The sequence below is a fragment of the Dendrobium catenatum genome, unplaced genomic scaffold, assembly GCF_001605985.2.
Source record: "Dendrobium catenatum unplaced genomic scaffold, ASM160598v2 fragScaff_scaffold_1301, whole genome shotgun sequence".
NCBI classification, from domain to species: Eukaryota; Viridiplantae; Streptophyta; class Magnoliopsida; order Asparagales; family Orchidaceae; genus Dendrobium; species Dendrobium catenatum.
The window spans coordinates 44,583-58,586 of NW_021319763.1; the positions used below are offsets into that span (position 1 = coordinate 44,583).

General features: G+C 36.4%; 1 long non-coding RNA gene across 1 annotated transcript; it reads left to right on the forward strand.

The window, feature by feature from the left end:
- The first annotated feature begins 5,320 nt into the window (after positions 1 to 5,320).
- LOC114580815 lies at positions 5,321 to 5,901 on the forward strand. The gene is made up of 2 exons (XR_003702394.1): positions 5,321 to 5,502; positions 5,625 to 5,901. It is a non-coding gene; the product is annotated as an uncharacterized LOC114580815 (long non-coding RNA).
- The last annotated feature ends 8,103 nt before the right edge of the window (positions 5,902 to 14,004 follow it).

Here is a 14,004-nt window from a genome sequence, read left to right on the forward strand (position 1 = left end):
TAATTAATTAAATTTAATTATGTTTAATTATTTTAATATAATTAATTGTTAATTAATTATACATTAATTATAATTAATTAAATCTAATCATAATTTATGCTAGCTAATTAATAATAATAATAATAAATTGTAAAGAAGAAAATGTGTCACCCTCTCTTACCTCGGCATGCGTGTTGGGCCGACAAACCACCTATGCACACCTTTGTTGAGCGTGGTAGGAGGGAACCTGGTGCGACACCTACGACGAGGTAGGCGAGTGACCCCTCGATCCATGTGCCAATACTGACAACCCCGCGAAGGTACGAATTTTTCTAAACTCAAAACCCTACTTCAATGTTCGTGGCGGACCGGAAAACTGCCCATGCACGCTTTTGTTGCGCGTGGTGGGATGGGACCCCGGTGCGGCACCTACGCACGGGGTCGCTCATAAGTACCTCTGACGCGAGGGGAGGAATTTCAAGAATCTGTCTTTTCAAATAGAACCTTTTTTAAAAACCCCCATGCGTACTTGAAACATTTGCTTTGGTCGTGCTGGAGAAAAAAAATTGTCAACTGACCTCACCCAGTGGTGTCTCACAAACACCAACCGTGAATGTCATTTGTTGACGGCGGTGTAGCGGGCCTCTTGTTTTTCCCCAATAAATGGGGGATGACGCGGAGGCGCAGAATTTTATTCGAAAAGTGACAGGACTTGGAGCAAATGTGGACTTAGTGAACTTATTCATCTACTAAAATGAACTTGATAATATAAAAGAAATTGATTGAATTAAAGAGCACAAACTAACTCTCATTTTGAACTTCAAACAATGACCCGACCTATATGAACATTGAACTTTGCAAGGTAACTTTGACATAAAGCTTCAAAACATGTGGACATTGGAACTTGAACATAGACTGTCTGAGCCAAGTGAGAACTTGATTGAACTCATGTTGAACGCAGACTTGAACTCTACGAAACAGCAGGGACTATTGATCAAAATGAGTTTAAGCAAAGAGATTAAACTTGTACTCAAACTATGACTTCTAATTGAGCAAAAAAAAAGAACCTTCACTCGAATTTGAATATCAAATCAAACGTAAAATTATAGACTGAGCTTGAATGAAACTTAATAAGAGCTTAAAGACTCATAATGACATGAAATTGAAAAGAAAAGGATCAAATATAAATTGAAGAACATTGACATTTGGATAGATGAATGTCAAAGTGCAAATAGAGATTTGTAGGTAGCATCAGTAAAATGTTGAATATCATTGGTGATGAGCAAAACTCCAAAGTTGAACTTCATGTAAATAACTTCTATGTCAATCATGCAATCAAACCTGCAAGCAACGACAATCAACATGCATGAAGAAGTGAATGAATGCAACTAAGTTACCATACAAACACATATATCCCTTGTAAGCATAAGGTGATTGATTGGCACATTATGTGCAAATACCTACGAATATGAGATGACCACATTAAAGTGTAAATTCCTACAAGCTACTACAGGGGAACTCTTCGCTCTTATAATGATCCTATCTATAACAACGATAGTGAATGCATCACTAGTGTGGTGTATCCTTTATAGGAAAAAGATAAAAGATCGTGGTGAATACAAGGATCTACTATCTGTAATGGAAAATGCATTTCATGCACAATAATATACATAGGCGGGTGATTATCAATAGATGTTGATGTCATAGTACTCCTATAATCAATCACCATTCAACATCCAATAAATCTATCACCCTTCTTTGCATGTATAGCTACATATGCTGTGTATTATACATCGATAGTATGGGAGATCTTCTACAAATAAGAGATAGAAGATGGTGACAAATACGAGGGAGTCACCACATACACAAGAATGCTCCTACGGGTGATGATCTATAACGAATAGTAAAGGCTAAAGTCTCTTTGTAGCCAACAACCATACAGTTGAGGTTAACACACGGGCCCGCTACAAGAAGAGGTGGGACACATTAAGCAAATGCAATCACCAATAGGCTGTCGTATGATACTTGTTATACATGCCATCACCTAATTAATATAGAAGACTTCCAGCAGTCGTCATCATTTGTAACAAAGGCAGGAGATTAGTTAGTGCACTATGACCCACCTGCAGAAAGCAACAAGTAGTGCACGACAGTCTACCTGTACGAAGCAGCGAACAACTCAATCCAGAAGCTGCTACGCCACGCCACCGGATCAAGCGGACAGAAGGCATCTACAAATATTCCAAAAATACTTCCGCACGTGCACCGTAGCTTTTATACACATAGGTACACCAAAAAGGGTAAAAGCAATCAACAACCCGCATGGGCCCCGGCGAGCGTGTTATTGTTACACACGTGATGTCTACGGATGCTGCGCGGGTTATTGAATTTGAACCCGATCCTTCTAAGCAGATAAAAAGGAGTAGACGGTATGATTATAAAATACGCCCAAACACCCGCATGGGCCCCAACGAGCGTGTTATTGGTAAACACGTGACGTCTAGGGATGCTGTGCAGGTTATTAAATATGAACCTGAACCTTCTAAGTAGGAGTCGACAAGGTTCAATAATAATTACAAAATGCCCCCAAACACCCGCATGAGCCCCAACGAGCTTGTTATTGGTACACACATGACGTCTAGGGTTGCTGCACGGGTCAATAAGTGAATTCAAGTTCGATCCCGATCCTTCTATACAGATCAATAGGAGTCGACAAGGTTCGAACCAATAAATAAATATGTGGCCGTGACGACTAGAATATTTATTTTAATACATTCATATTAGGTCTTCAAAATCTAAAATCAAGAGAATTCACTCTCAAAGGCATAAACCCTACGAAACCCGATCCTCAATCAACAGATTGGTCGAGTTGACAGGGTTCAATCAACAAAGAGAAATGACCCCAAACACCCCGATGATGGCCGTGTTGAACAACAAATCTCAACCGAAGGGGTCCATTCCAAATATTTTCAAATGCTCCACCCAAAATCTAAAAACTCCAAAAAAAATATTTAAAATTAGAAAGTCAACCATTAAATATTTAAAGCAAAATTCATCCATCCTCTACAACAGTCTGCCGGGGTGGACAAATCAAAATTTACTTCAGCTCACAAAAGAGCTAAATGCCTAGTCGAAAATATCACTAGGATCCATTCTCAAACAATCTCCTGCCAGTAAGGACGTGGTACGTGTCCTCTAACCGACAGTTTCGCCGCCAAATGGCACTGGAGGTAAACGGTTATGACCCGGGGCCCTCTGAACCGAGTGGTTTTACTGCCAAATGTCATCACGAAATACCGGTTATGGCCAGAGCCGATACGTTCCTTATTGGCATCAAATCCTTGAGATATGAATCAATAGGATATGATTGATAGGGCACAAAGCCCTCTTTTAGCTAAGGTGGATTTAAATTTGTCGTCTTAGGCAAACACTCCCCTTAGGTCTACAAGGTCCCCTTGGACGAAGCAACCCATGGCTGTCGACAAGGATCCTTCTGTCAGGTTGGGTCGTCTACCTCCTCTGACTAAGTAGATCAGGGACCACGATGGCCCGGGACGACGGAACCATGGGATCTTGATCGGGTCTATCATCCATTCCCCCACCATCCGCTTTAAGTGTGAGATGGTGCAATTTCAAGTTTTAGATATCAAACCCTTCAAATTCCCAAATATCCAATCTTTCTAATCCCAAACCCATTGCTACTATATGCCAGATAACACGTATCTGATTGACTTCTAGCCTTAATCGAAAGTTCTCTCTCGTGATCGGGAGGGGTAATTAACTATAGGGGCTTGCGCCTATAGGAAACCAGAACTCAGATTATAAAGTCCTCGCAAAATGAGGGCGAAATCTCTGGGTGATTTATGGACCGTACTGTACGATATATTCATAAAAATTGAACAGTCCGTTTGAACGACTGTTCACATCGTACTAGACAGGACTTGTTTTGAACTGATTGTACTGTACGAACTTGGATTGTACTGTACAAACAGAAGACGACCAATTTGAATTTTTAGGTTTTCTTGAAAGTTATTATAAAAGCAATTCTTTAACCTTTTTCGATGAGAGGAGAAGAGAGGAACGTGGCTGAAAAAAGGAACTCTGAGATGGAGCTTTTGGAGAAAATAAGGGTTTGTGAGAGGAAGGAAAACGTTAGTTTGAGCGTGAGGGAGAAGTAGTGTGAGGGGTACCACATGGTTTCTCCGGGGTAGTTGCAGCTTGCTTCTTCTGTGGCCTTGGTGAGTCTTGTGTAAGCTCTCTAGGGAGAGAGGCTTCTTAGTCCGTCATTGAGGTTCTCTGCCTTCTCCAAGAGGGAGAAAAAGGAGTCGATGTTATCTGCCTTCTTCAGGAGGGAGAAAAAAGAAGTGTAGGTTCTCTGTCTTCTCCAGGAGGGAGAAAAATGAGTCACGTTTCTCTATTTGTGAAAGGCGTATCAGTCCTCTGTCGCACCGGGTTAGTGAAAGAAAGTTTGTAAAGGCTTCTCTGCCTTGCTAAAAGAGCAAATAGAGTGTCACTTTATATTAGTGCTATACTCAGAGTGAAGGACTTCGGGGAGTGGATGTAGGTCATGGTTTGACCGAACTACTATAAAATTTGGTACGTTCTTTCTGATTTTATTTTCTGCATTTTACTTTTTGCACTTCATTTTCATTATAATTGCTTGGTGAATTTTTGAGATCAATATTCTGTTGTGCAATTTAAAATTCTATCATCTTTACTGAAATTGTTGTTAAAATTGTTAGCTTCCGCATTGTGAAATTAAATTGCCTATTCCAAAAGTTTGAAAAATCTACAAAAAAATTAATACTCCTATTTAGGCTTATTTTTAAAAGCATCAATTCACTCCCCTCTTAACATATCTCATACTTTCAGATGTCATCTTTAAGTTGATTTTCTATAACAATGAAAGTAGGGAGAATAAAGTTGATATTGCATTTTTATTTCATAAGTTATACCTATTTCATCTGAGTGCAATCCCCAATAAAAGTAATAAATCCTTTAGTCTTGAAAAAATGGGATATAAGATAAATGGCAATTAATCATTTCGTCAACCTCGACAGATTGGACTAGGACGCCAAAATGTATAATAAATCTTCTGTAAATTGTCATTATGATCTTCATTAGGAAGATAATAGACGTCTAGCTTTACGCGGTAGTCTGAAAACTTATATGTAGATTTCATAAATTCTAAGAAATAGGAATGAAACAAGAGCATATCATACTCTACTGATTGTTGATTGATTAAGATCGAAATGTGGTGAAGAAGCAACTCTCTCTTTTATTTATTTATTCCCTTTGTTGAACTTCCTGCTGAAACAATTGCAACCGCTAATGCTTACGCTTGCATCCCATGTAGGATAAACAAAAGTTTTGTTTGCTTCATGATATCTTGTTTGCACCAGCATCTTGGTTGCAGTTTCTTTATCTGATAAATATTTTTCTTTATCTAATACACACAGGTCTCCTTCTTTCTTTCATTCTTGCCATCTATGTACTGCAATCATCTCAAGAGAAACTGACAAGGTACTATGTTTCTGCTTTTCATAATTAGTTTGAGGGTTGATTAATAGCGAGACAAATTCAACCCCCGAATTTGATCTGGCTTTCACAACTAATAATATGTACAAATGCCTTGTGATTTCCAGGTTCGTTAAGGAGACTGTCGCCGAGAGCAGTTTGCCTGCCTTAGATGGAGCAAAGGTTGAATAATTTTTTTCTAAAAGCTTTTGTGTACTTCTCGAAACAAGGTTAACTAGTGAAAGTTAGCAAAATTTAATAGACTTGGCTTTTAGGATCTCTTAACATATTTTTCAAATGTCAATAGAGGAGGACATTGAGAGCATCTGCTGCTCCACCGTTATATTTTAATTCAATCTGATCATAGAAGCTGAGAGAAGATATATGTATGATTTTCATTTTCAAGGTTGGCTTCTCGTCTCGAAAATAAAAAAAAAGGATAATATCATATTTTAATAAAGATATTTTAATTGAAAGTAAAAATAATATATATTTTATGTAAATAATTTATTTCATGTAAACATAAAGTATTGGTTTAAAAGTAGCGGCTTTCTTAAATAAATTGAAGTTTAGGATAAATTTCCAATTGCAGAAAAGCTAATGCAATTTTAAATCTAGTACTTGGAACAATATTAAAAAGTTATTCATAAAATTCTATATCAAATTTGGAGCTTATTGGCGAAAATCATTCACAAATTGGATGCTAGTCAACTCTAGAAAGTCCAACCATATTGGACTCCGTTCATCATATCATAGCATAGTTCAACATCTCATATCACAATATACCAAGTAATTTTATGTATTATTTTCCAAAACAATTTTTTAAGAGTTTGATTGATGCACCAATATGGTGGCATAACACAAGTCAAGCATGCATATAAATAAACTTAATTTTAAGATAAGACTCCAATGTTGCTGAAAATGAATCGATCTTTGTGAGTGTGTGGTGGGTTATTACATATAACTAGACTTGTCAAAATCAGGTCACGTATCAGGTTTGGGTCCAACTTGAAATTTGCCCGACTCGAACCCGACTATTTTTTGCAAATGAGTCACTTTTCGGACCTGGGTCAACCACTGATATGACCCACCAACCCAGGTCAGCGTTGACAATGACTACAATGATAGCAATGGTTCTATTGAACCTTCGACAATCGTCAACCTCCGCCGACGGGGTCAGATTTTGTTTTATTTCGGGCTTGAGCGGATGGCGGTGACTGTAGGGGCGGAGAGAGTTGAAGCGGACGGGTGAGTTGACGCCTAACGCTGCATGGAGAGATGAGACAACGACGAGACTAGATGCAAATTAGGGATGAGACGAGATGACGCGATGAGATGCATGACAAACCGACGAAGCGGGTTTTCGGGTCCATTTCGGGTTAGCGGGTTGACCCCAACACGACCCATTTTTTTTCAAACGAGTCGAATCCTGGAACCCGAACCTAACCCATTTATGAAACGGGTTGACCCCAACCTAGAATTTTCGGGTTGGGTTTAGGGATTGGTACTTCAACCACAACACTGAAGATATGTACAGGAGAAGTGGGAGATAGCCGAAGAAGACAATGAAAAATTAAAAAATATTGTATACTAGAACTGCAAAATAAACCTTTAGCTTTGCAGCATAATTTTTTGTTTTTGTTTGATATTGCATGATGTATTAACTATTTTAAAAGAACTTTTATTCAAGGATTTGAAAAATCTCCAATTGCCAAGCAACCATATATTGTGCAATTGTCAAATCAAGCCATCCAATTCACTTTAATGGCTAGATTTGAAGTTGACAAATTATTTTAAAACCATCCTAGTGTTGCAATAGTAAATCAAATCATCTCTGGTTTTATTTAAGGACAATTTTCTTACTATTTTTTTAGCAATTTTTCAGTAAAAAATTATTTAAAAATAGTAAAAAATTAATGATAAAAAACTATCACACAAAAAGAAATTCCTTTCTTTATAATGATAACCGGAGGAAATACAAGTTCTCTATTCATTTTTTCTTCAATCTATTCATTTCTTCTTAATTTTTTTATCATTAGATTAAATATTTTTTTTTATTATAAAGTAAAATATCTCTTTCTATAATAAAATTGAAATAAACTTTCTGTAACCAATATTCATAGTAAAATAATATGAATTAGAAATCAGCCACAAGCGTTAATCCCTGCAAGTTGCTTGGCTAATAAATGCTTCGAACTTTCAATACCAAGTTGCTTTTTAGTTGCAATCTGATAGCGCTAGAATTCGTTAAGAAGCACATCACATTAACGTTCACCAATTAAATCAAGCAAATAAACATATTCTTCAATGATAACAATAAATTATATGAGAGAAACAATTAAATGTAATACACTGTCTTTATTTTCTTAGATTTTTGAGTCAATTATGACAAACTTCTCACACACATCACATACGTAAGCTTCGAATTCAAGACCTTTGCAAGAAGCTAGCGGCGACTTGTAAACGGCTGATGTTTTTGTTATTGCTAGTTGATAGCTAAAATTCTTAACCAGCTGATCAAGATGAGCTGCAGTATTGTAAATACCCTGTCTTGTTGACCACATATTATTATCTGATCTGTCAGGTGGCTCATCAGGCTATTATCCTTCGAATCATCAGCCAACTAGTCAAATCCTTTAATTAATGAAGCTGCCTAATCTTCTTTATTTTAGTGGGGATAGGAGCAAGTGTTTACTGATAAGCCATCTGAACAAGATAACCAGTGAACGACAAAACTCATACCTAATGCTCAGAAAGTGAAAGGAGGCCTGCAGAATGTTCAGCCACATAATTAAGATTTGTTTGGCGTAGAAGAATTATGTGAAAAGAAAATGGTTTATTTGATAATTAGATACTGGTTGTTTGATTTGGATGTAATTTAAATGAAATAAATTTTATCAAATTTATTACAATATATAATAATTAGACGTCTGATCACTATTTAATAAAGATAAATCTTATAATTTTTAAATTCATTTTTGGAAAAGTATATAAGAGCTTGTTGATTATTGTTTCATGTATTATGTTTATTTTATTAGTTTGAAAAAAAATCGTTTGTTTAAATTTTAATAAGACCCACCGCGGGGTGGCCTGGTGGTGGAGAACTGGCTGGCCATAGGCCAGGTACCGAGTTCGAATCCCCTCGGCGCTTCATGCAAGCCTTAAGTGTTGGCCCGTGTAAATTGGTGTGGGTTGCATGCTAGGTCGACCGGGTTTTCCCCTAACCGGGATGATCTGTTTATTATAATTTTAATAAGGATATTTGAATTTATTTTTTTTCTCTCTCTCTCTTTTATTAATTTTATTTCATTCTCTTTTTTCTTTTAAGTAATAGACAATCAAACCTAAAAAATGTGATTCCGATTTATGTTAAAAAAAATTTCTCTTAAACACAAGTGAGATCCATTCGCGCTTTTAATCAGTTTCTTACATACGGTTAGCGAGTTATTGAGTTTTTTTTTGTCGAAGTAACACTGAATGTTTTAGGGGCTGCTATTTGTACTGCTAATTTATATACTTGGCAAGTCTACAAGTTCTTTTAGTTAGCTCGATTAAAAAAAAATTATATGATTATTTAGGTAATGTTGTAGGCTAGAATATACGCGGCGGTAGAGTTAAAAAATTTCCGTCGTCTAAGTGTTATACGAATATCTAGCACACAAACAGAGGAGAAATAATAACACCAGGTTTTTTACGTGGAAAACCCTCAAAGGGGAAAAACCACAGGGCTACCCCCAGTTGAAAGATTTCCACTAGTGTTTGCTTGAAATACAAGAGGCTGACTCGTCCTTAAAATTTAGGACGATCAGATTACCATGAATCACTTCTAGATTGAAAATCAGTTACAACACAGACAAAGTTCCGGCGTCGCTTGGAGATCGGATGGAATTATGGCGTCACTTGAGCGTCAGGTTGAATTCTGGCGCCTTTTTGGCGTTGGGAAGAATTCCGACGTCACTTGAGCGTCTGACAGAATTCCGGCATCACTCGGGCGTCTGACAGAATTTTGGTGTCACTCGGGCGTCGAGCAGAATTTCGGCGGTGGTTGTGGAGGAGTTTCTTCCCTCCAATCCTTCTCTTCTTCTTGCTTGGGTCCCCCTCTCATGAGAAATGAGTGGTCTATTTATAGATACTATAGAGTGGTATGGATTGTAAATAGGTGAGAGAACAGGGGTAAATAGGAAGTGATCGGATGGACGGCCGATATTGAATCCTTTGATCATGGACCATTAATAAGGCATTTGAAGGTCTTAATGATGTCGGAATTCAGCGATCTTGGGTCTTTTGATTGGTCTCGTTGAACCGCTCGATTCGACTATAAGCACGTCATGTTTGGAAACCGTTTGGTAACTAAAATTATGTTTCAAACTTTCCAACAGCACTTCGGGTCTTTGATTTGAACTCATTTGGGCTCAGATTGAGTCAAATTTGGTGTCATTGGGTTTGTATTTTCGAGATGCTCAATTTGCATATAAGTTGTTAAAATCGGAGTTTAGGTGATCCCATATTTAATTTTTGAAGTTTTCGGCTTGATTTTGCCTCGAGATTTGTGCTTGATCAAGAAGATTTTTTGAGGATATATCATTTGCCCCCCTATTTTCGGATGTCGAAGCTCCAGGAGTCAAAAAAATATACGTCACAGACTTTGAAGAATTTCCATGTGATTTGAAATCCGCTCTTGCATGTAAGAGCTCTAAATGACTTTAAGTGCCAAATTTGAGTCTGGAATGTCAAAAAATGGTCCCGGGGACCGCAAAAACATATGATTTGGCCTTTTTGGGTAAACAATTGGGCATGGAATCATGTAGATAGCCGAACCGGCCGACCGTCCACTGTTGCTGCCAGCGGCGGCAGTATAACTCGCACGCGGCCCTCCCGACCGCGCCGTAGTTCGCCCGCGGCCCGTCTGGCCCTCCCGAGGCCCGTCCTGCCCAACGCCTCGCTGACCCGATCGCGGTCCGCTCCAGCCCGCTGCGTTGACCCATGAACGCTAAGCCCGCCCGCCGGCCCGCGCCCGGCCTGCCTGGCCCATGCGGTTCCACGCTATTGTTAGCTGCCAGGCCTAGATGTTACTCCTGTAGTGATCTTCTTACTATGCTTATTAAAAATAGTTTTGATCAATCCTCTGTTAGGCTCTTTACCTGAAGCCATCTACACAGAAAAAATATTAAAACCATGAATTATAACAAAAATATAATATAAAATAACATAGCAATTAAATAAATGCAGTGCAGTAAAAATAAAATAAAAATGACAAAAAATTACCTTATGTTAACTTATCATTTGTTGATTCACTTTCATATAATGATATATTTCCAGCATTATTAGATTTCTCATGACTTTTTTCTAGGTTTAAATCTATTTCCTCTAAGTGCAACTCATTCTCATTAATTCAAATTTATTCATCCACATTGATAGGAAGATTTTTTAATTTGACATAAACTCTTCTTGATGTCCTGATGGTATTGAAGTGGTTTTCTCAATTACTCCCCTTAATTTTGTCTTCATAATTACAAGCCAATCATGTTTGCATCGTAATTTGCTTAGATAGTTAACATAATAGACTTGGCTTGCCTGACTAGCAATGATGAATGGGTCATACTTTGCATATCTCCTACCCTGCTTTACTTCTGTTATGCTGTAAATCAGATGTACTCTTATGCCTCTATTTTTGTACTGGATCAAACAATTCACAATTAAATAGATACACAATATTCCTGTGACCGGGATATTCCATCTCTAATATTTCTTGTAATACCCCATAGTAGTCATAATCATCTCTTATATGTGTGTTCCCTTTTACACTTATACTATAATTTTTTGTCTTGCTTCTTTCACACCAATTTTTTTTTTTTAAATTTATAACCATTAACTAAAAATATTTAATAACATTTAACTAATCTATTTGGTCCCTATGCTAGGTAAAGTAGCCCTTGATACTGTGAATCACTATCTTCAGTGTGAACCTTTTAATGAATCAGATTATATTATTAGCATATTTATTACATGCAGTGGTAACTAATTAAGAAAAAATATTCAAAATGAATAATCGAGAAATATACCGTATTTTTAAACCAAATAGTGAATTCATTTTTCACTATCTTGTGGACTTCTCCTAGTTCAGATATACTTAAACCATCAATGAACCTCCTACAAACTTTAGGGTTTTGAACAAAGTTAAGAAAAATAAATATATGAACAAACTAACTCAAGATACAACTCAACTTCATCATAATTAAGCAAGATATATAAAGTGACAACTATCATCTCCTTATCGAATAAATAACATACGGTGCTAGCGCCTATGGGTTCATCACTTCCACTAAATATAGATATATTAAATAATTTATCAACAATTTGAGGTGCAGTACCTTTACCTGATTGTGATATTGTTTCAAAGTAATACAAGCAAAACTAAGTTATCTTGAACATTAAATATGCTTCACTGATAGAGCCTTCGGGATGTGCTTTATTCTTAACGGTCATCTTAAGTTTATTTAAATATCTCTCAGAAGAATATATCCACCGATACTGAACAGATCCATAGACTATAACCTCATATGATAAATATACTGGTAGATGCACCATAGAGTTAAAAAATTATGGAAGAAATATTTTTTTCAAGTTGACATAAAATGAAAGGAATTTATTGCTCCATAAGAATCAAGTACTATACGTTTAGTTTAGAATAACATAAATCTTTAAAGAAGACACTTAGCTCGATCAAGGGCTTTAAAATGTGATATTATATATAACTAAAAGTAGTTGGTAGTAGATATTGCATGAAGATATGACAATCATGACTTTTCAGCTAAACAATCTCCTTGATCTTATGTCAACATACCTACTTAGATTGGAAGAATATTCACCAGGTACCTATACGGTTTTTACCCATTCAAAAATTTCTCATCTTTACTCTAAAGTTAATGTGAATGGAGCTTTTGGTTTGAAAAGTTTTTCACCTCCACCATCCTTTAATTCTAATGCTTTCCTCCTACAAATCTCCTTTAAGTCCATCCTTGCTTTTATATTATCTTTAGATTTATCTTTAATGTACCTGATTGTATTGAAAATGTTATCAAAAATATTTTTCTCTATATGCATGACATACAAATTATGTCTAATCAAGTTTGTTCTCTAACATGGCAATGACAAAAAAATATTTTTCTAGGTCTAATTATGGTTGACACCATATCCTAGCAATCTGTACTCAGCTAATATTAGATAATCTATTATTGTGGGCATGAACCTTACTCTCTTAAATATTTCTTCACTATTTAATCTTGTATGAGGTTAAAACATCACCATTTTATTTTTAGTAAATGCATCTTTATTTCGCCTAAAAGGATGACATGGATGCAGAAATTTACGATGACAATCGAACCAAGTATTCTTCCTTCTATACTTTAAAGTGAATGATTTTGTATGTTCTATACAATATGGACAAGCTAACTTGTCGGAAGTGTTCCAACCTGAGAGCATACCAAACACAGGAAAGTCACCAATTATCCAAAGTAATATTGTTCTCATTATGAAGTTCTATTTGGTGGAGATAGCATATATACTTACTTTTTCTTTCCATAATAAACTTAAATCATCAATTAACAGTTGTAAGAATACATCAATATTTACTTTTGTATGAACCCTCAGCGATACAGATAAATAATTATATCATCTAATCTTATATGCACTAGATTTATATGTTTAGAATAAGGACATCGAAACATTCCATATGAAATGAAGCTGGGTAGTTGTTTTGCTATTTGAATTAAAATGTTCACCTCATTAATGGATTCATCTGTTAAGATCTTTCATCATTGCGCCAATCGGTTATACATCAAACTTTTTTAATTTCTAATATCTATAACTTACATATAATATGGAGGAAATAATTAATGGATTATACTGATTTTGTGATAATGGTCAGATAAAGATTATTGATAGACATAAGTCGAGCAATGAATGTTAGATAATGTAAGGAGATGATAATAGTGTTGGAACTCGTTCAATAAGAATTAGGATGTTAAGCCTAATTAAATGTCCCAAGACTAACTAAGAGGGGGGTGAATTGGTAATTTAAAAAATATACTTATACTCTTGGATTTTTAGAAAACCTTTTTAATTATTAATGAAAGTTAAATTTAAAGTTTAAAAAATAAACTTTTCAATTAGAGTAAATAACTTGCAATGAAATTAAATGCGGAAGAAAAATAAGAAAGAACACACCAGATTTATAGTGGTTCGGTCAAACCTTGACCTACGTCCACTCCCCGGAGGCACCCTCCGAGTATTACACTAATACCACAAAGTGACTCTCCTTTTTTCCCCAATGCAAGGCGGAGAAGCCTGTACAAAATCACTTTCACCTTCCCCGGTGTGGCGGAGTAGCCGGGTTCTTTGACACCAAAGAGATCTTCTTCTCGCCAAAACTTCCCATAAGACGACCCTTGAATCCGATGGTACTGAGGTGCAAGTTCGTTGGAGCAATCGTGTGAATATCCCCTCCAC